The sequence below is a fragment of the Bombina bombina genome, chromosome 5, assembly GCF_027579735.1.
Source record: "Bombina bombina isolate aBomBom1 chromosome 5, aBomBom1.pri, whole genome shotgun sequence".
In the NCBI taxonomy this organism is placed as follows: domain Eukaryota; kingdom Metazoa; phylum Chordata; class Amphibia; order Anura; family Bombinatoridae; genus Bombina; species Bombina bombina.
The window spans coordinates 383,098,422-383,120,259 of NC_069503.1; positions in this window are offsets into that span (position 1 = coordinate 383,098,422).

Consider the following 21,838-nt stretch of genomic DNA (forward strand, 5'->3'; position numbering starts at 1 on the left):
ACATTTGTGTGCAACATTGTTTTTGAATAATATTTATTAGATTGTGTTATTATGAGTGTAATTGTACTTTTTAGTGTATTTTTTATGTGTTTTGTGCAAATGATGTGTTTTTTTGTGGTAATCATTTTAGCATAAATCACAATTGCGCTCAAACCATGCCGATTGCTTTCAACTTGTAATACCAGCACAATTTAACGATCGCAAAAACTAGAATATAACTTGCTGGCAAAGTTTGCACTCCACTCAGAAACTAGCCCTATATTGGCAAATGTAATGATATTATTATAACAAATGTCCTAACATTAATAAGTAACAACAGCTATATATCTCTTCCTCCAACATGCTATTTAGTCATAGGATTTATTATATGATTATTTTACGAAAAAATACTGAATATACATACATGAGGTACATTTTTTCATAAATACAATTCTCTGAGCATGACTTCAAGAGACAATTACCTAGATTTAATAAAATCAGTTTGTGAAACTAATATCTTGCAGAAAAAAAATGTCACAACATTCCAACTAAAAATTGTGGAATAAATATTTGTACATGCTCCTCTACACATTTGTGTGTTGTACGATAGTGTCGGTTATAATCAATGGAGTAGCCTCTATCTCTTAACTGCTAATGTTTCAGTACATAGAACGAGTTCAGTTGTGAAGGATACTGGCATCACATAAATGCCAAACCTTAGAGAACTAATGAAGCATATTAAAAAAAACCTCTATAAAACAGGCTACTAACTAACATATGCAATAAAGAAAACTTGAAAGAGTTAAAGTGAAATGAAATAAAAATGAGATAACTTGCTTAGCCTTGAAATAGTGACACAAATGTGAGAACTAGCAATGCTTTGAGAAATGCTTTTTATATTTTCTAAACATAAGATATTTTCTTTTTCATATCAGAACAGATATTGCAGTTTATTTTCTTTAAGCAGATAAAGGGCTAGATTTACTATCCCTGCAGTCATACAGGTTTGCAAGTAGTGAGCCTATCTACTTGCAATCGCCACTTGTGGAGTTTCGATGCTGCCCGCTGTTCTGGCACACCCATTTGCTCTAGGACAGGGAATGTTAAACGAGCGAGTAACAGGGTGATTGATCTCGCCACATCTGAGGTGGAGAAGAGATGAAAGAAGTCGTTTTTCTTCTTAAAGGGACAGTCTACACCAGAATTTTTATTATTTTAAAAGCTAGATAATCCTTTTTTCATCCATTCCCTAGTTTTGCCTAATCAAGTTATATTAATAAAATTTTTAACTCTGTGATTACCTTGTATCTAAGCCTCTGCAAACTACCCCTTTATTTCAGTTCTTTAGACAGACTTGCATTTTAGCCAATCAGTGCTGACTCCTAGGTAACTCCATTTGCGTGAGCACAATGTTTATCTATATGGCACACAAGAACTAACACCCTCTAGTGGTGAAAAACTGTCAAAATACATTCAGATAAGAGGTGGTCTTAAAGGTCTAAGAAATTAGCACATGAACCTCCTATGTTTAGTTTTAAACTAAGAATACCGAGAGAACAAAGCAAAATTGGTGATAAAAGTAAATTGGAAAATTGCTTAAAATTACATGCCGTATCTGAATCATGAAAGTTTATTTTGGGCTAGACTGTCCGCTTAAATATGTGGCAGCAGGCTCACTTATGCAAACCTGTTCCACACTGGAAAGCCCAAATTGTCATAGAAACCCTTATATGAACTAATACAATCAGTTGTATGTATTTATATATATATATATATATATATATATATATATATATATATATGCTTTTATGTGTTTACATATGTATTTTTTAATATATTATAATATATATACATTTAAACACATAAATACATATGTATACACACTCACATATATATATATATATATATATATATGTATATATATATATATATATATATATATATATATATATATATATATATATACAGAGAGATGTGCACTCACAGGAATGAACAACTGGCTCAATAACATTGTTAGCCTGTTCTATGGCGATTTACCACCTGGGTGCAACTTTTTAGCCCAGTAATGCTTTTCACAAAGTAGAACTTTCCTGTAGTATATCAATCTGATCCCGCCTATTACGGTCAGTTCAGCGCCGAAATACCAGGCAATTCCTCTCTGAACAAGGAACACAGCAACCCCAGACGATCTTTTCGGCCTACATTGGGCCTCGTCAGTGAGGTGTAGCTATATTCCTCTAAGCACACTGAGCAAGGAGTCCACGTCTGGTTGCCCCTTTTTCCCATAGGGAGACTAAATACATACAGAGAGAAGTGCACTCACAGGAACGAACAACTGGCTCAATAACATTGTTAGCCTGTTCTATGGCGATTTACCACCTGGGTGCAACTTTTTAGCCCAGTAATGCTTTTCACAGAGTAGAACTTTCCTGTAGTATATCAGTCCAGCGCCGAAATACCAGGCAATTCCTCTCTGAACAAGGAACACAGCAACCCCAGACGATCGTTTCAGCCTACATTGGGCCTCGTCAGTGAGGTGTAGCTATATTCCTCTAAGCACACTGAGCAAGGAGTCCACGTCTGGTTGCCCCTTTTTCCCATAGGGAGACTAAATACATACAGAGAGAAGTGCACTCACAGGAACGAACAACTGGCTCAATAACATTGTTAGCCTGTTCTATGGCGATTTACCACCTGGTTGCAACTTTTTAGCCCAGTAATGCTTTTCACAGAGTAGAACTTTCCTGTAGTATATCAGTCTGATCCCGCCTATTACGGTCAGTCCAGCGACGAAATACCAGGCAATTCCTCTCTGATCAAGGAACACAGCAACCCCAGACGATAGTTTTGGCCTACATTGGGCCTCGTCAGTGAGGTGTGGCTATATTCCTCTAAGCACACTGAGCAAGGAGTCCACGTCTGGTTGCAGAGAAGAATTGCCTGGTATTTCAGACTAATATACTACAGGAAAGTTCTACTCTGTGAAAAGCATTACTGGGCTAAAAAGCTGCACCCAGGTGGTAAATCGCCATAGAACAGGCTAACAATACTATTGAGCCAGTTGTTCGTTCCTGTGAGTGCACTTCTCTCTGTATGTATTTAGTCTCCCTATGGGAAAAAGGGGCAACCAGACGTGGACTTCTTGCTCAGTGTGCTTAGAGGAATATGGCTACACCTCACTGACGAGGCCCAATGAAGGCCAAAACGATCGTCTGGGGTTGCTGTGTTCCTTGTTCAGAGAAGAATTGCCTGGTATTTTGGAGCTGGACTGACTGTAATAGGCAGGATCAGACTGATATACTACAGGAAAGTTCTACTCTGTGAAAAGCATTACTGGGCTAAAAAGCTGCACCCAGGTGGTAAATCGCCATAGAACAAGCTAACAATACTATTGAGCCAGTTGTTCGTTCCTGTGAGTGCACTTCTCTCTGTATGTATTTAGTCTCCCTATGGGAAAAAGGGGCAACCAGACGTGGACTCCTTACTCAGTGTGCTTAGAGGAATATGGCTACACCTCACTGACGAGGCCCAATGAAGGCCGAAACGATCATTTGGGTTTGCTGTGTTCCTTGTTCAGAGAAGAATTGCCTGGTATTTTGGCGCTGGACTGACCGTAATAGGCGGGATCAGACTGATATACTACAGGAAAGTTCTACTCTGTGAAAAGCATTACTGGGCTAAAAAGCTGCACCCAGGTGGTAAATCGCCATAGAACAGGCTAACAATACTATTGAGCCAGTTGTTCGTTCCTGTGAGTGCACTTCTCTCTGTATGTATTTAATCTCCCTATGGGAAAAAGGGGCAACCAGACGTGGACTCCTTGCTCAGTGTGCTTAGAGGAATATGGCTACACCTCACTGACGAGGCCCAATGAAGGCCGAAACGATTGTCTGGGGTTGCTGTGTTCCTTGTTCAGAGAAGAATTGCCTGGTATTTCGGCGCTGGACTGACCGTTATAGGCGGGATCAGACTGATATACTACAGGAAAGTTCTACTCTGTGAAAAGCATTACTGGGCTAAAAAGCTGCACCCAGGTGGTAAATCGCCATAGAACAGGCTAACAATACTATTGAGCCAGTTGTTCGTTCCTGTGAGTGCACTTCTCTCTGTATGTATTTAGTCTCCCTATGGGAAAAAGGGGCAACCAGACGTGGACTCCTTGCTCAGTGTGCTTAGAGGAATATGGCTACACCTCACTGACGAGGCCCAATGAAGGCCGAAACGATCGTCTGGGGTTGCTGTGTTCCTTGTTCAGAGAAGAATTGCCTGGTATTTCGGCGCTGGACTGACCGTAATAGGCGGGATCAGACTGATATACTACAGGAAAGTTCTACTCTTTGAAAAGCATTACTGGGCTAAAAAGCTGCACCCAGGTGGTAAATCGCCATAGAACAGGCTAACAATACTATTGAGCCAGTTGTTCGTTCCTGTGAGTGCACTTCTCTCTGTATGTATATATATATATATATATATATATATATATTGTATATATATATAGAAATATATATGCATTGGAGCCCTTTAAAGTCAACTATCTGAAAACATGTAAAATCATATTTATGCAATATTAATTCTTAATAAAGTGTTATACTGTGTATTTACTGTAAATATTTGACATTCCAATGTTCTGCACATAGCAGTATATTGTGTATTTATATATAAGCAGATATTACTATATATATATATATATATATATATATATATATATATATATATGGTATAAATATATATTTGTGCAACAAACATCAGATATATATAGAAATATGTATTTACTAATAAATAGCACACATATTGTGGGAGAGCTACCAAAGTGACCAAAACAACTACAAGTATTGGCGCACATCCAAACACTTAAGTCCACAATTTTAAGAATATTTAGCAAGCAAAAATATTTTTTGCAGCATATATAAATATGTTATAAATATGTGGACTTAAGTGTTTGGATGTGTGCCAATACTTGTTGTTTTGTAATTATTTTGGTCACTTTGGCAGCACTCCCACAATATGTGTGCTAATATATAAAATGTTTTTTGGTGTGCTTAACCAAACTCCCTTGTTGTAATGTCCAAATAATCTCATGCAATCCTTACATACTGCTTACTGATTAGAATGTGAGTAAATTTTGATTATATGTATCTTTTCACAATTTTCAATTAAGTATCTATAATTACAATGTATGATCAATATAAATAGAAATTAAAGTATGTCATATTGGATTGGACCATTCAAATCAGTGATGCTTTACAGTGCACTTCCACAAAAGGTAGTCAATATCATGTAACTCGCTGCTGTCTTCAAAACCTGGTACAGTATAATCCTTCTGAGTGAGCTGATTGTTGACATTGATTATGAGGGTGAGCAAGAGTATACTTGTAGGTTAGAGGAGGTAGTGGGTAGCCAGTTCAGGATGGATCAAGTCATATATGTTTTTTTCCAAGAAATGTTCAGATTCAACGAATTATTAAGAAAGAAGTATTAACATTATGAATTTTATATACTGTATATATATTTTACATTAATTATCCAAACGATCCTCACATAACTACACACCACCTGTACAGATGACATATAAAGCCAACAATCACCTGCCAAAGCATACAATGTTTTTGCCCAGCCAATCAAATGGATTGAAATGGGGAGAGACATAGTATACGCAATAATTTTAATAAAGTTTTCTATCTATATTTAACAATTTTCATGTTTGGGTGTGTGTTTGGGTGTGTATGTCTGTTAGGGTGTGTATGCGTGTACGTGTCTGTATGTATGAGTGTGATTGTGTGTATATATGTGTAAATGCTTGTGTGTGCGAGTGTATATGTGTGTGTATGTGTATGTGTGTATGCGTGTGTGTGCGTGCACGTGTGTGTATGTATGAGTGTGATTGTGTGTATATATGTGTACATGCGTGTGTGTGCGAGTGTATATGTGTGTGTATGTGTGTTTGGGTGTGTGTGCGTGCACGTGTGTGTATGTATGAGTTTGATTGTGTGTATATATGATTGTGTACATGCGTGTGTGTGCGAGTGTATATGTGTGTGTATGTGTATGTGTGTTTGGGTGTGTGTGCGTGCACGTGTGTGTATGTATGAGTTTGATTGTGTGTATATATGATTGTGTACATGCGTGTGTGTGCGAGTGTATATGTGTGTGTATGTGTATGTGTGTTTGGGTGTGTGTGCGTGTGTGTATGTATGAGTGTGATTGTGTGTATATATGATTGTGTACATGCGTGTGTGTGCGAGTGTATATGTGTGTGTATGTGTATGTGTGTTTGGGTGTGTGTGCGTGCACGTGTGTGTATGTATGAGTTTGATTGTGTGTATATATGATTGTGTACATGCGTGTGTGTGCGAGTGTATATGTGTGTGTATGTGTATGTGTGTTTGGGTGTGTGTGCGTGCACGTGTGTGTATGTATGAGTGTGATTGTGTGTATATATGATTGTGTACATGCGTGTGTGTGCGAGTGTATATGTGTGTGTGTATGTGTGTTTGGGTGTGTGTGCGTGCACGTGTGTGTATGTATGAGTGTGATTGTGTGTATATATGATTGTGTACATGCGTGTGTGTGCGAGTGTATACAGGGAGTGCAGAATTATTAGGCAAATTAGTATTTTGACCACATCATCCTCTTTATGCATGTTGTCTTACTCCAATCTGTATAGGCTTGAAAGCCTACTACCAATTAAGCATATTAGGTGATGTGCATCTCTGTAATGAGAAGGGGTGTGGTCTAATGACATCAACACCCTATATCAGGTGTGCATAATTATTAGGCAACTTCCTTTCCTTTGGCAAAATGGGTCAAAAGAAGGACTTGACAGGCTCAGAAAAGTCAAAAATAGTGAGATATCTTGCAGAGGGATGCAGCACTCTTAAAATTGCAAAGCTTCTGAAGCGTGATCATCGAACAATCAAGCGTTTCATTCAAAATAGTCAACAGGGTCGCTAGAAGCGTGTGGAAAAACCAAGGCGCAAAATAACTGCCCATGAACTGAGAAAAGTCAAGCGTGCAGCTGCCAAGATGCCACTTGCCACCAGTTTGGCCATATTTCAGAGCTGCAACATCACTGGAGTGCCCAAAAGCACAAGCTGCGCAATACTCAGAGACATGGCCAAGGTAAGAAAGGCTGAAAGACGACCACCACTGAACAAGACACACAAGCTGAAACGTCAAGACTGGGCCAAGAAATATCTCAAGACTGATTTTTCTAAGGTTTTATGGACTGATGAAATGAGAGTGAGTCTTGATGGGCTAGATGGATGGGCCCATGGCTGGATTGGTAAAGGGCAGAGAGCTCCATTCCGACTCAGACGCCAGCAAGGTGGAGGTGGAGTACTGGTTTGGGCTGGTATCATCAAAGATGAGCTTGTGGGGCCTTTTCGGGTTGAGGATGGAGTCAAGCTCAACTCCCAGTCCTACTGCCAGTTTCTGGAAGACACCTTCTTCAAGCAGTGGTACAGGAAGAAGTCTGCATCCTTCAAGAAAAACATGATTTTCATGCAGGACAATGCTCCATCACACGCGTCCAAGTACTCCACAGCGTGGCTGGCAAGAAAGGGTATAAAAGAAGAAAATCTAATGACATGGCCTCCTTGTTCACCTGATCTGAACCCCATTGAGAACCTGTGGTCCATCATCAAATGTGAGATTTACAAGGAGGGAAAACAGTACACCTCTCTGAACAGTGTCTGGGAGGCTGTGGTTGCTGCTGCACGCAATGTTGATGGTGAACAGATCAAAACACTGACAGAATCCATGGATGGCAGGCTTTTGAGTGTCCTTGCAAAGAAAGGTGGCTATATTGGTCACTGATTTGTTTTTGTTTTGTTTTTGAATGTCAGAAATGTATATTTGTGAATGTTGAGATGTTATATTGGTTTCACTGGTAAAAATAAATAATTGAAATGGGTATATATTTGTTTTTTGTTAAGTTGCCTAATAATTATGCACAGTAATAGTCACCTGCACACACAGATATCCCCCTAAAATAGCTAAAACTAAAAACAAACTAAAAACTACTTCCAAAAATATTCAGCTTTGATATTAATTAGTTTTTTGGGTTCATTGAGAACATGGTTGTTGTTCAATAATAAAATTAATCCTCAAAAATACAACTTGCCTAATAATTCTGCACTCCCTGTATGTGTGTGTATGTGTATGTGTGTTTGGGTGTGTGTGCGTGCACGTGTGTGTATGTATGAGTGTGATTGTGTGTAAATATGATTGTGTACATGCGTGTGTGTGCGAGTGTATATGTGTGTGTGTGTATGTGTATGTGTGTTTGGGTGTGTGTGCGTGCATGTGTGTGTATGTATGAGTGTGATTGTGTGTAAATATGATTGTGTACATGCGTGTGTGTGCGAGTGTATATGTGTGTGTATGTGTATGTTAGAAAACGTTTAGGCACAGAGTGTACACATATGTAGAAAATAGATAATAAAAAATATATAATTAGTATTATTATGTTGTTCTTTATTAAATAGTGCTGGCAAATATACAATTAATATAATATATATAGTTAGGAATCCTCATGATCCCCACTTACATACACATTTGTTTATGTAGCTCTAATTTGCTGCCAATTGCAAAATAATTATGTTAAACGTGTTCAGTGTGTTTTAAAAGTTTTCATTGATTAACATTAGCTCACACAACATATATTAACAGCATTAATAGCAATATGTTAATAATTGGTTTCTTTTGTAGGCACACTACATTAATAACAATCTTTTTAGACAAGTGATAAAAGTCCCCACGTCTAGTATTAACAATATTTGCATAATATTACTATGTGATGGGATGTGTGATGTAATTACCATACCTTAATTTTATGGCTTTTAAAAAGATGAGAAGACATGTAAGCTAAGGATTTCTAGTTGACTGTATCACTTATTAGTAGCAATTAGACCTAAAGGCAATTTATGCTTAGAATAACTACTTGTTAAACAGAGAATAAACAGTTGAAGTATTTAACATGTTTTTTTTTTCTTTTTCTTTTTTGGGCTTAAAGGGACAGTTCACCCAAAAATGTTCCCCCCTTTAAATTATTCCCAATGATCCATTTTACCAGCTACAGTGTATTAAATTGGTTACAAGTAGCTCCTTTACTCCTATTTCAGCATTTGAAATAGCTGATTTAGCCTGTGGTATAGCCACCTATACTGACAGTGTTGATACTGGAGTATATGCTATTGACAAGCCTAAGTAAACACAGCCAGCAGAAGCAATTACACTCTCAATGGGATGCAGGGTAGTTAAGTAATAAAATTATAATTGTCTATTGTTCCCTCTATGTATTGAGCTTTGGTGTTCCAGCCAAATAAAAGATAAGGAAGCAAGTCTGTGTACACAAAATGAGATCTGATGTTACCTTTAAGTTCAACCCATTGTAATAGGCTGTGGTTTCAAAGCACAAAATCAGCTACTTCATATACACAAATAAGCATGAAAATATTTTATACTCTGCAGTTGGTATAACAAGTAATTTAAAATACATTAATGGAAAAACAATTTTACTGTGTACTGTCCCTTTAAGAGAGAAACATTTTAAGATGCTAAAATAACATAATTTTAAGCGGTTAGACCCAGATTACAAGAAGAGAAAAAAAATATTAGCTCTGTTGAGCATTAAAGTTAAATTAATAGCACCCTCACTCTTGCACTCTTATTACAAGTTGAAAGTACAAAGGTAGTGCTAGAGCAAAGGACTAAGGCCCTCTAACATCTTGAGGTTGAATAGCGTGGCTGTGCAAAATCCTTTACCTCATAGCCTTCTATGGGGTGCTCTACAAAACTCTGTTCTGGCTTGCATTCAAGCACTAACCTAGCGGTGCGCTAAGCCTAAGTGCACTAAACCGAAGGCGCACTAAGAAAGAGTTTAAACAGCTTTGTTCTTCACTCAGTAGAAGTTTTTTTTTTTTATTGTTATAGTGAAGGTGTTGGCAACATTGATTTGAAGTGAAATAGTATATGGCAAGGTGTTAGACTGGGAAGGGCTCTAATTTCTCTGTGAATGTATATATGTGTGTGTATATATCTGTATGTATGTACAGTATGTATATGGGTGTGTGTATATATCTGTATGTATGTACAGTATGTATATATGTGTGTGTGTATATATCTGTATGTATGTACAGTATGTATATGTGTGTGTGTATATATCTGTATGTATGTACAGTATGTATATATGTGTGTGTATATATCTGTATGTATGTACAGTATGTATATGGGTGTGTGTATATATCTGTATGTATGTACAGTATGTATATATGTGTGTGTGTATATATCTGTATGTATGTACAGTATGTATATGTGTGTGTGTGTGTATCTGTATGTATGTACAGTATGTATATATGTGTGTGTATATATCTGTATGTATGTACAGTATGTATATGGGTGTGTGTATATATCTGTATGTATGTACAGTATGTATATATGTGTGTGTGTATATATCTGTATGTATGTACAGTATGTATATGTGTGTGTGTATATATCTGTATGTATGTACAGTATGTATATGGGTGTGTGTATATATCTGTATGTATGTACAGTATGTATATGTGTGTGTGTATATATCTGTATGTATGTACAGTATGTATATGTGTGTGTGTATATATCTGTATGTATGTACAGTATGTATATGTGTGTGTGTGTATATATCTGTATGTATGTACAGTATGTATATGGGTGTGTGTATATATCTGTATGTATGTACAGTATGTATATGGGTGTGTGTATATATCTGTATGTATGTATAGTATGTATATGGGTGTGTGTATATATCTGTATGTATGTACAGTATGTATATGGGTGTGTGTATATATCTGTATGTATGTACAGTATGTATATGGGTGTGTGTATATATCTGTATGTATGTACAGTATCTATATGTGTGTGTGTATATATCTGTATGTATGTACAGTATGTATATGTGTGTGTGTATATATCTGTATGTATGTACAGTATGTATATGTGTGTGTATATATCTGTATGTATGTACAGTATGTATATATGTGTGTGTATATATCTGTATGTATGTACAGTATGTATATGTGTGTGTGTATATATCTGTATGTATGTACAGTATGTATATATGTGTGTGTGTATATATCTGTATGTATGTACAGTATGTATATGTGTGTGTGTATATATCTGTATGTATGTACAGTATGTATATGGGTGTGTGCATATATCTGTATGTATGTACAGTATCTATATGTGTGTGTGTATATATCTGTATGTATGTACAGTATGTATATGTGTGTGTGTATATATCTGTATGTATGTACAGTATGTATATGGGTGTGTGTATATATCTGTATGTATGTACAGTATGTATATATGTGTGTGTGTATATATCTGTATGTATGTACAGTATGTATATGTGTGTGTGTATATATCTGTATGTATGTACAGTATGTATATGGGTGTGTGTATATATCTGTATGTCTGTACAGTATGTATATGTGTGTGTGTATATATCTGTATGTATGTACAGTATGTATATGGGTGTGTGTATATATCTGTATGTATGTACAGTATGTATATGGGTGTGTGTATATATCTGTATGTATGTACAGTATGTATATGGGTGTGTGTATATATCTGTATGTATGTACAGTATGTATATGGGTGTGTGTATATATCTGTATGTATGTACAGTATGTATATATGTGTGTGTGTATATATCTGTATGTATGTACAGTATGTATATGTGTGTGTGTATATATCTGTATGTATGTACAGTATGTATATGGGTGTGTGTATATATCTGTATGTATGTACAGTATGTATATGGGTGTGTGTATATATCTGTATGTATGTACAGTATCTATATGTGTGTGTGTGTATATATCTGTATGTATGTACAGTATGTATATGGGTGTGTGTATATATCTGTATGTATGTACAGTATGTATATGGGTGTGTGTATATATCTGTATGTATGTACAGTATGTATATGGGTGTGTGTATATATCTGTATGTATGTACAGTATGTATATGGGTGTGTGTATATATCTGTATGTATGTACAGTATGTATATATGTGTGTGTATATATCTGTATGTATGTACAGTATGTATATGGGTGTGTGTATATATCTGTATGTATGTACAGTATGTATATGGGTGTGTGTATATATCTGTATGTATGTACAGTATGTATATGGGTGTGTGTATATATCTGTATGTATGTACAGTATGTATATATGTGTGTGTATATATCTGTATGTATGTACAGTATGTATATGGGTGTGTGTATATATCTGTATGTATGTACAGTATGTATATGTGTGTGTGTATATATCTGTATGTATGTACAGTATGTATATGTGTGTGTGTATATATCTGTATGTATGTACAGTATGTATATGGGTGTGTGTATATATCTGTATGTATGTACAGTATGTATATATGTGTGTGTATATATCTGTATGTATGTACAGTATGTATATGGGTGTGTGTATATATCTGTATGTATGTACAGTATGTATATATGTGTGTGTATATATCTGTATGTATGTACAGTATGTATATGGGTGTGTGTATATATCTGTATGTATGTACAGTATGTATATGGGTGTGTGTATATATCTGTATGTATGTACAGTATGTATATGGGTGTGTGTATATATCTGTATGTATGTACAGTATGTATGGGTGCACATATATACTAACACATATACAAATACACATTTCTGTGTCTATTTCTATAGCACTATATGGCAGCAGGTTTGCAAGAATGTCATGCATTTGCAACAGCACTAGATAGCAGCAGTATTTCCTGCCATGCAGTTCTCCAGATGCCTACTTAGGTATCTCTTCAACACAGCATATCATAGGAATAAAACAAATCAAATTATAGAAGTACGTTGGCAACATTTTTTAAGTGGTTTGCTCTGTATGATTCACAAAAATAAAATGTTTAGGTTCATATCCCTTTAATGGCAAAATGCATTCAGGAAAAATGTCTTGGTGGTTCCTTCTTCAGGTAAAAAAATCACATACTGGAAGCCTGAATCTGTTTAATGTTTTTTGTTGGTGGCTACTAAAGGTATATAAGCTTTATATCAAGTTTGTTAAATTCTATATTACAGGAGATTTTCTTGATTTCCACCTACTGTTTTCTTTAAGAGGTTCTGCTGTTTATAGCTTTATTTTTTAACTTAAAGGGACAGTCAACACTTACTTTAACATGTTTTTATATTGAAAATAACAAAACGGAGGTCCGCCTACACTATACCCCTCCTGCCTTGCCGCCTTGCTTCTGTCCTAATCAGCGGCGCTAACTACTCTAATACCCGGTAAATATGGATGCCGGACTCCCCCCACCATTACGTAGCTGCCTTCTTCTTCAACTGATAAGCAAATCAGAATCCAGTCCTCGGACTGAAATTGCACGCGCTTGCAATTTCTGTCCGATGCCTGGATTCTGATTTGCTTATCAGTTGAAGAAGAAGGCAGCTATGTAATGGTGGGGGGAGTCCGGCATCCATATTTACCGGGTATTAGAGTAGTTAGCGCCGCTGATTAGGACAGAAGCAAGGCGGCAAGGCAGGAGGGGTATAGTGTAGGCGGACCTCCGTTTTGTTATTTTCAATATAAAAACATGTTAAAGTAAGTGTTGACTGTCCCTTTAATATAAATTGTGGTGCTAATATTTTAATACATATAGAGAACATTAAACAAATATACAAAATTATGGAAATGCCAGAAATCTGCCTCAAAACACCACTGGTATCAAGTGTGCCTATTTATTAATGTCTACTCGTCACACAAAGCTAACTGTGAGTAAAAGTGAGGTGTGGGTATTTTGTAGGCTTGCTAGGATTATTTGGCTGAGTTTAGAAAGATATCCTGTATTTTTCTTAAGATTGGAATTGAAATCTCTCAAAATATAGGATTAAGATGCAATATTGGTTAAAAAATAAAGATCTTAGAAGGTGAACTGCATAAAATGTGTTTTGTTTCATGTTGTTTTCGTTGATATGAAGATATAACAGGTCCATATGAACACTCAGTAAAGCATCAGTGAGATAACAGAATGAGTGCTGCTTTTAGAGCTGATATGTACTGTCATATGTAAAATTACTTGGCATTTTAATATTTCAGTGTTAAATGTATATCAAACATTGCAAAAGTCATTATTGTTGTCACTGTCACTTAAAGGGACAGTCTACACCAGAAGTTTTATTGCTTACAAAGAGAGATAGGCCCCTATTTAAGAAAGGTCTTGCGGACCTGATCCGACACTGTGGATCAGGTCCGCAAGACCTCGCTGAATACGGAGAGCAATACGCTCTCCGTATTCAGCATTGCACCAGCAGCTCACAACACCGCCCCCTGCAGACTCGCGGCCAATCGGCCGCCAGCAGGGGGTGTCAATCAACCCGATCGTACTCGATCGGGTTGATTTCTGGCGATTCCTGTCCACCTGCTCAGAGCAGGCGGACAGGGTTATGGAGCAGCGGTCTTTACGGAGCTTGTTAAAGGGACAGTCTACACCAGAATTTTTATTTTTTAAAAAGATAGATAATCCCTTTATTACCCATTTCCCAGTTTTGCATAACTAACACAGTTATAATAATATACTTTTAACCTCTGTGATTATCTTGTATCTAAGCCTCTGCAAACTGCCCCTTTTTTCAGTTCTTTTGACAGACTTGCAGTCTAGCCAATCAGTGCCTGCTCCCAGATAACTTCTCGTGCACGAGCACAGTGTTATCTATATGAAATACGTGAACTAACACCCTCTAGAGGTGAAAAACTGTTAAAATGCAATCTGAAAGAGGTGGGCTTCAAGGTCTAAGAAATTAGCATATGAACCTCCTAGGTTAAGCTTTCAACTAAAAATACCAAGAGAACAAAGCAAAATTGGTGATAAAAGTAAATTGGAAAATTGTTTAAAATTACATGCTCTATCTGAATCATGAAAGTTTATTTTGGCCTAGACTGTCCCTTTAAATGGGCCCCATAGTCCCTTTATTACCCATTCCCTAATTTTGCATAAGCAACAGTTATTTTAATATACTTGTTGCCTCTGTGATTAACTTGTATCTAAGCATCTTCTGACAGCCCCCTGATCACATGACTTTTTATTTTTTATATATTTAATTGCATTTTAGCCAATTAGTGCAGTGTCTGCCACAAGTACACAAGCCACGGGCGTGATCACAATGTTATCTATATGGCTCACATGAACTTGCACTCCCCTGTTGTAAAAAGCTAATAAAAAATAATGTAATAAGAGGATGTCTTTATTGGCTTAGAAAAAGGCAGACATTTAGAGGGTTTAAATGTTATAAAGTATATTAATATAACAACGTTGGTTGTCCAAAGCTGGGGAATGGGTATTAAAGGCATTACCTATCTTTTTAAACAATAACCATTTTAGTGTTGACTGTCCCTTTAACATTTCAATGTTTCAATGTGCAAATTATATAAAACAGTGACTTTGATACCTGAATTATTTGATCTTGTCACTATTACTTGGATGCTCAACTTCAGTGTGAAAATTACATGTGATTACCATCATGATAATTTGGATATGTTATGGTTGCAGTCAGTCTCACTTAGCATTTTTGTACTTTAATATGAAAATGACATATATCTGTCACTAAGAAATTTAGTAATTACTTGTGGATATGATTGATACCTAGTCACAGATACAAATAAAGTGCGCTAAAAACCTAACATGTATCACCAATCACACTCATACATTATATTATATATTTATTCTTAAAAATAAAAATAAAACATTTACCAGTGGAAACACTTACAATAAATAAATAGAGAATTACCCAAATTCAAATTCTAAAATGTCCCTTAAATTAATTTAAAAGTCTCTTACCGGGAATCTTGTCCAAAATTAGGAAGTAAAGTGCTGTATGCCAAATCTATGTTACACCCCCCCCCCCCCCATGACTAGAATATAAATGTACATATGTGTCTAGATCAGAAACACGTCTCATTGAAGATAAAGTCTCTTTATAGACTCACCCACTTTTGGTTGGAATGGTATAGAATTGCCAGTACTCACTGCCCCACTCCAAACAGCCTTGCTACCTCTTGCGGTATTGAAATTTTGCCTATATAGACTGTGGCAGGGAATGTTCAGCTACAGCAGAAACCATCAAAATTAGTTGTAGAGGTAGGTCATTGACAATGCTGCTAAAACCAGGTCATCAACCTCATCTACACATGGCAAATCAGTTGTAAATTATGGATTTTTTGTATGTGGGGTTGCACAGCTTTTACAAGTTGCAAATTAACTTATTTTGCGTGCATTAAGCCGTATAATGCAAACAGCCAAATCCTGTGCGCGTTCACGTATTCCCCATAGAAGTCAATGGAGAAGACAAATAGAAAAAAAAACACGAAAACCCTTATCTGTTGCGCAAAGCCCATGATGTATTCTCCTTGAAAAGTGTACATAAAAATGCAAATATTTCATATTACGAAAATGTTTTTATAACGGATATGTTCTATTTATTTATAAATAAATATTTCTCTATATATGTGATGATTTTTTGACTGATATATCTATTTATAGCCAGATATGTATATCAATATATACAGTCATGGCCAAAAATATTGGCACCCCTGCATTTCTGTCAGATAATGCACCATTTCGCCCAGAAAATTGTTGAAGTTACAAATGTTTAGGCATTCTCATGTTTATTTCTTTTGTTTGTATTGGTATGAAACAAAAAATTGGAGAAAAAAAAGTCAAATCTGACACATTCCACACAAAACTCCAAAAATGGACTGGACAAACTCACCTGTGTCAATCAGCAGGTGCTGACAATATAGAAATCACACCGGCAACCAGTTAAAATGGTGAAAAATGTACTCAACCTTTCTGTTTTTCTGTTGTGTGTCTCTGTGTGCCACACTGAGCATGGAGAAGAGAAAGAGCAGCAGATAATTGTTTGAGGATTTAAGAACAAAATTGTGGAAAAGCATGGACAATCTCAAAGTTACAAGTCCATCTCCAGATACCTTAATGTTCCTGTGTCCACTGTGCGCAACATTGTCAAGAAGTTTACAGCCCATGGCACTGTAGGTAATCTACCTGGACGTGGATGAAAGAGAAAAAAATATCAAAAATTGCAACAAAGGATTGTTTGAATGGTGGATAAAGAACCTTGATCAAATTCCAGACAAATTCAAGCTGACCTTCAGACACAGGGTACAAATGTGTCAGCTTGCACTATATACGTCACCATCTGAATGAAAAGGGATGCTATGGTAAGAGACCTAGGAGGACCCCACTGCTGACACAGAAACATAAAAAAGCCAGATTGGAGTTTGCCAAAACTTACCTGAGGACGCCAAAATCCTTTTGGGAGAATGTGATGTAAACAGATGAAACAAAATTACAGCTTTTTGGTAAAGCCCATCATTCTACTGTTTTCAAAAAAAGAAATGAGGCTTTTAAAGAAAAGAATACAGTCCCTACAGTCAAACATGGTGGAGGTTCACTGATGTTTTGGGGCTGCTTTGCTGCTTCAGGCACTGGATGTCTTGACTCTGTACATGGCATTATGAAATCTGAAGACTACCAAAGAATTTTATGGTGCTATGTAGGGCTCAGTGTCAGAAAGTAAAGGCTCTGTCAGAGGTCATGGGTCTTACAGCAGGACAATGACCCAAAGCACAAGTCAAAAAGCACCCAGAAATGGTTTAAGACAAAGTGCTGTAGAGAACTGAACTGGCCAGCAATGAGTCCAGATCTCAATCCAATAGAGCACCTGTGGAGATCTCAAAAGAGCAGTTGGGAAAAGGAACCCTTCCAATCTGAGAGACCTGAAGCAGTTGGTGAAAGAAAAGTGGTCCAAAATTTCAGTAGAGAGGTATAAGAAACTAATTGATGGTTACAGGAAGCGATTGAGTTCAGTTATTTTTTCCATGGGGTGTGCTACCAAATATTATATTGAGGGTGCCAATAATTTTGTCCAGTCCCTTTTTGGAGTTTTGCATGGAATGTGTCAGATTTGGGTTTTTTTCTACACTTTTTTGTGTCATGCCAATACAAACAAAAGAATTAAACATGAGAATTCCTAAACCTTAAAATGCATAAGATTGTAATGTAAAATATTTTCATTATCTCCATAGTTAAACATATCAGTATACATATAAATCCATGTTTCTCTCTGTATGTGTATGTATGTCAATGTAAAATCCCTGAGTCAAAATTTTTTTTCTTTTTCTAACACCCAAGATCGCATATCTTTGATCCCTTACAACTTTTGTGTGCAATATGTTTTTGAAATAATGTTTATTAGACAGTTTTAAGATGAGTGTCACTGTACTTTATAGTGTATTTTTGAAGTGTTTCGTGAAACTTTTATGTTGCACAAAACTATTAACTTCAGTTCTTCAAGGGCGGAAAGGATTGTTGCGTAAAAGGCGTGCAATTGTGATTTTTCAACACTTGCAATACCTGTGCAATGGAAATTGATTGCGAAAGACCACATCGCATGCAAAAAAACCTAATGCGCAACTTGTAATCTTGCCCAAAGAAAGGTATCAGTTATTTTTAAGGTTTACAATATTTTACATAACTCTTGACTCAAAGCATATTACTTACAGTTATTTTGTCCAGCAGAACAACATGTATAGATTAATTGATAACATAGTGTTATAAACCTTACAACATTTTTTTTTTAATTCTTTTTCCTTTTTTTTAATTTTATTAAATCAGACATAACTTACAATGCTACGTATATGCACCCACCTTATTCTAAGCATAATAAGCATATAAACACATACAAGAAAAACAAAACAGAACAAACAAACAAAAAAAAGAGAAACACAATACAGTGTGTGTCAAAGTTCCGCAGTATCATAAGAAAATTCATTCCTTCAAATCACCTCTGACATTTTGTCTATAATCACCCTCTTACCTATGTTACCAAGTTTTCTTCAGCTGGAGTACCTCCTTAAGTGAACTAGGACTGTGAAATTTGAAATCTAGAAATCAAATACTCCTCCCAGATAGTTACTATTGATTGATATAATTCTAAATAATGATGTTTCATATAATAAAACTCTTCTAATTGTATCAAACGGCTACATTCTTGTAGCCATTCAGCCATTGATGGAGCGTCAGTATCTTTCCAATGATGTAATTAGAATCTTAAAGCTATTACTTGCTATAGCCACAAGTTTACCTAGTGCAATAGGTATTCTTTCTGGTATTTTATTAAATAACCAAAGACAAGGATCTAATGTCAATGGTATCCCTATTAATTTGGAGGTTTCCCGCAAAATTGTAGACCACATAGACATAATTCTATGGCATTGCCACCATATATGTGCCATATGGGCAACTAGACTATTACACCTCCAGCATTTCACATCAGCAGGCCTAGTCCTATAAATTTTACCACAACAGGCCGGGGTCATATACCATCTGTGAAGAATCTTAAGATTTAATTCCAAATATTTATTGGAAACAGAAGATTTCTTCACAGGTTGAAAGATCTGTAGCGCATCAGTTTAAGAAATATCTGTGCCTAGTTCCTCATTCCATCTGTCTATATAATATTGTACCACCCCCTCTTCAGGTTTTTTTAATAATGAATAAATAAATGATAAAATATGTCACAATGGTATTACTCTTTGGCACAGGTTCCCATACGGAGTCAGTGTCCTTAACATGTTCAGTTTTTACGGATGAGAGGACACGTATGTATAACTTTGATGGTAAAAGAACCAATTATTAAACATTATAAAGCCCTCGGCGACTAATTCGGATTTTATCCGTATAGCTGTTTCATACCTACATGACACACTAAGAGCGTTCTATTTGTTGACTCTTTCATTATTCTTAGCATACCCATACCCGGAGGGAAATCTTTGTTGTTTAGTAAAGATGTCAGTGGGGAATGTCTAGAGGAGATATTAGGATATTTTACTATTGTTTTCCCCCAGACTGAAAAGGTTTCTTGTGTTATATGTGTAATGGGTAACTTATCCAGAGCCTCTGGTGTCCAGCATGCAACTCTTAAATGAGAGGAGCCTGCTATATCATGTTCTAATTTCACCCATATTTTAGTATCATACTTTATAAACCAATCTACTATTTTTTGTAGGTGTATAGCTTTTCTATATACATCCAGATCAGGGACTCCAAGACCCCAATTATTAAAAGTCTGACACATGATCTTCCAAGACCATAAGGTATCAAGAACGGAAGACAATAAAGCCTTATAGTTCGCTGTGAATATATCATCTATTGTAGGTGCTAAATAGACCCCAAATATTTTAATAATCTTGTTTGCAATCTAAAAAGGCAAAGATTTTGAATTAATTTCATCTCAGTATCCGATAAGGTAATATTAACATTTTTGACATGTTTATTTATAAGAAAATTAGAGACTTTCCCAAATTCTTCTAGTTGTTGTAACAGTACAGTATAGGTATAGATTGTTTTGGGTTAGTTAAATAAAATCGAACATCATCCGCATATAGGGAGATTTTATGGTTCAAATTATTTGAAGACCCATCACATTCTCAAGAGAACAAAATTTTAATGCCAATGTCTCCATTACACATACGAATAAAATTGGGGACAACCCTGCCTGGTTCCATTAGAGATAATAAATTTTGTGGAAAGACAGCCATTTATCTTAATATATATATAGTAGGAGATGAGAACATAGCAAACACCTTGGCCACAAACCCATTTCCCAAACCCATCTTAAGTAATACAAAATTGCCAACAGACGCGTTCCTAGGCATTTTTCGCATCTGTTTTTACCAGAGGTATATGGTGAGTAGATGCATAATCTATTAAGTCGACAGCCCGAACAGTATTATCTCTTGCCTCTCTTGATAACACAAAGCAGACTTGACCTGCTTGGATTAAACTTGGCAACAAAACATTTAACCTATTTGCCAGTAATTTAGCATATATTTTTATGTCTGTATTTAACAAAGAAATTAGTCTGTAATTCTCTACTCTGGATGTATCTTTACCTTCCTTGGGAATAAGAGAGATATGTGCCGCTAATGATTCGCTAAAGAAAGGATTAGAGTCGGTAATTGAGTTAAATAGAGTTAAGAAGTGTGGAGTTAAGATATTAGCATATTTTTTTATAAAAGTAGTTAGTAAAACCATCTGGACCAGAGCCTTACACAGATGCAAATTCTTTATTACAGTCTCTATCTCTTCCCTTGTAAAAGGTCTATTATTGTTGTCCTTTGCTCCTCTGAGATCCTAGGAATCTAAATGTTATGTAAAAATTACTGAATTAAATTACTCTTAATAACATCCTTTGCCGATTCTTGTTTACATGAATATTTCTGCAAGTTATATAGAGAATCATAGTAAACACGGAATGCTTCAATTATATATTTTGTGGAGTAGGCTATAGAGTTATCTTGTTTCTTGATAGACATAATATATGATCGACAGATCTCTCGCTTAGGTTTACGTGCAAAAATTCTACTACATTTATTGTCTCCTTCATAGTACTTCTGACATAATCTTAATGCCAAATGTTTGCAGTCTTTATCTAAGAGACTGTTCACAGTGTTCCTCTGATCTTTCATCTTTTTTTTTAGTAGCTCATCTGTAGGGTGTTTAATAAGATTGTTTTCTATGTCAACAAGAGAGTCAAGAGCCAACTGAAGAGCCATCTGCTTTTGTTTTAAATAATGTGCTTTAATACTGATAATTTCTCCCCTAAGTGTCCCTTTGTGTGCCTCCCAAATTAATCTAAAATCTAAGACTGTGCCCACATTGTTTGAAAAATATTCCTGCAGTAATTGACCAATTTTTCCTACGTATAGGGGGTGATCTAAAAGATCATTATCTAGCTTCCAAGAGTAGGTAATGGTGCTGAAGGC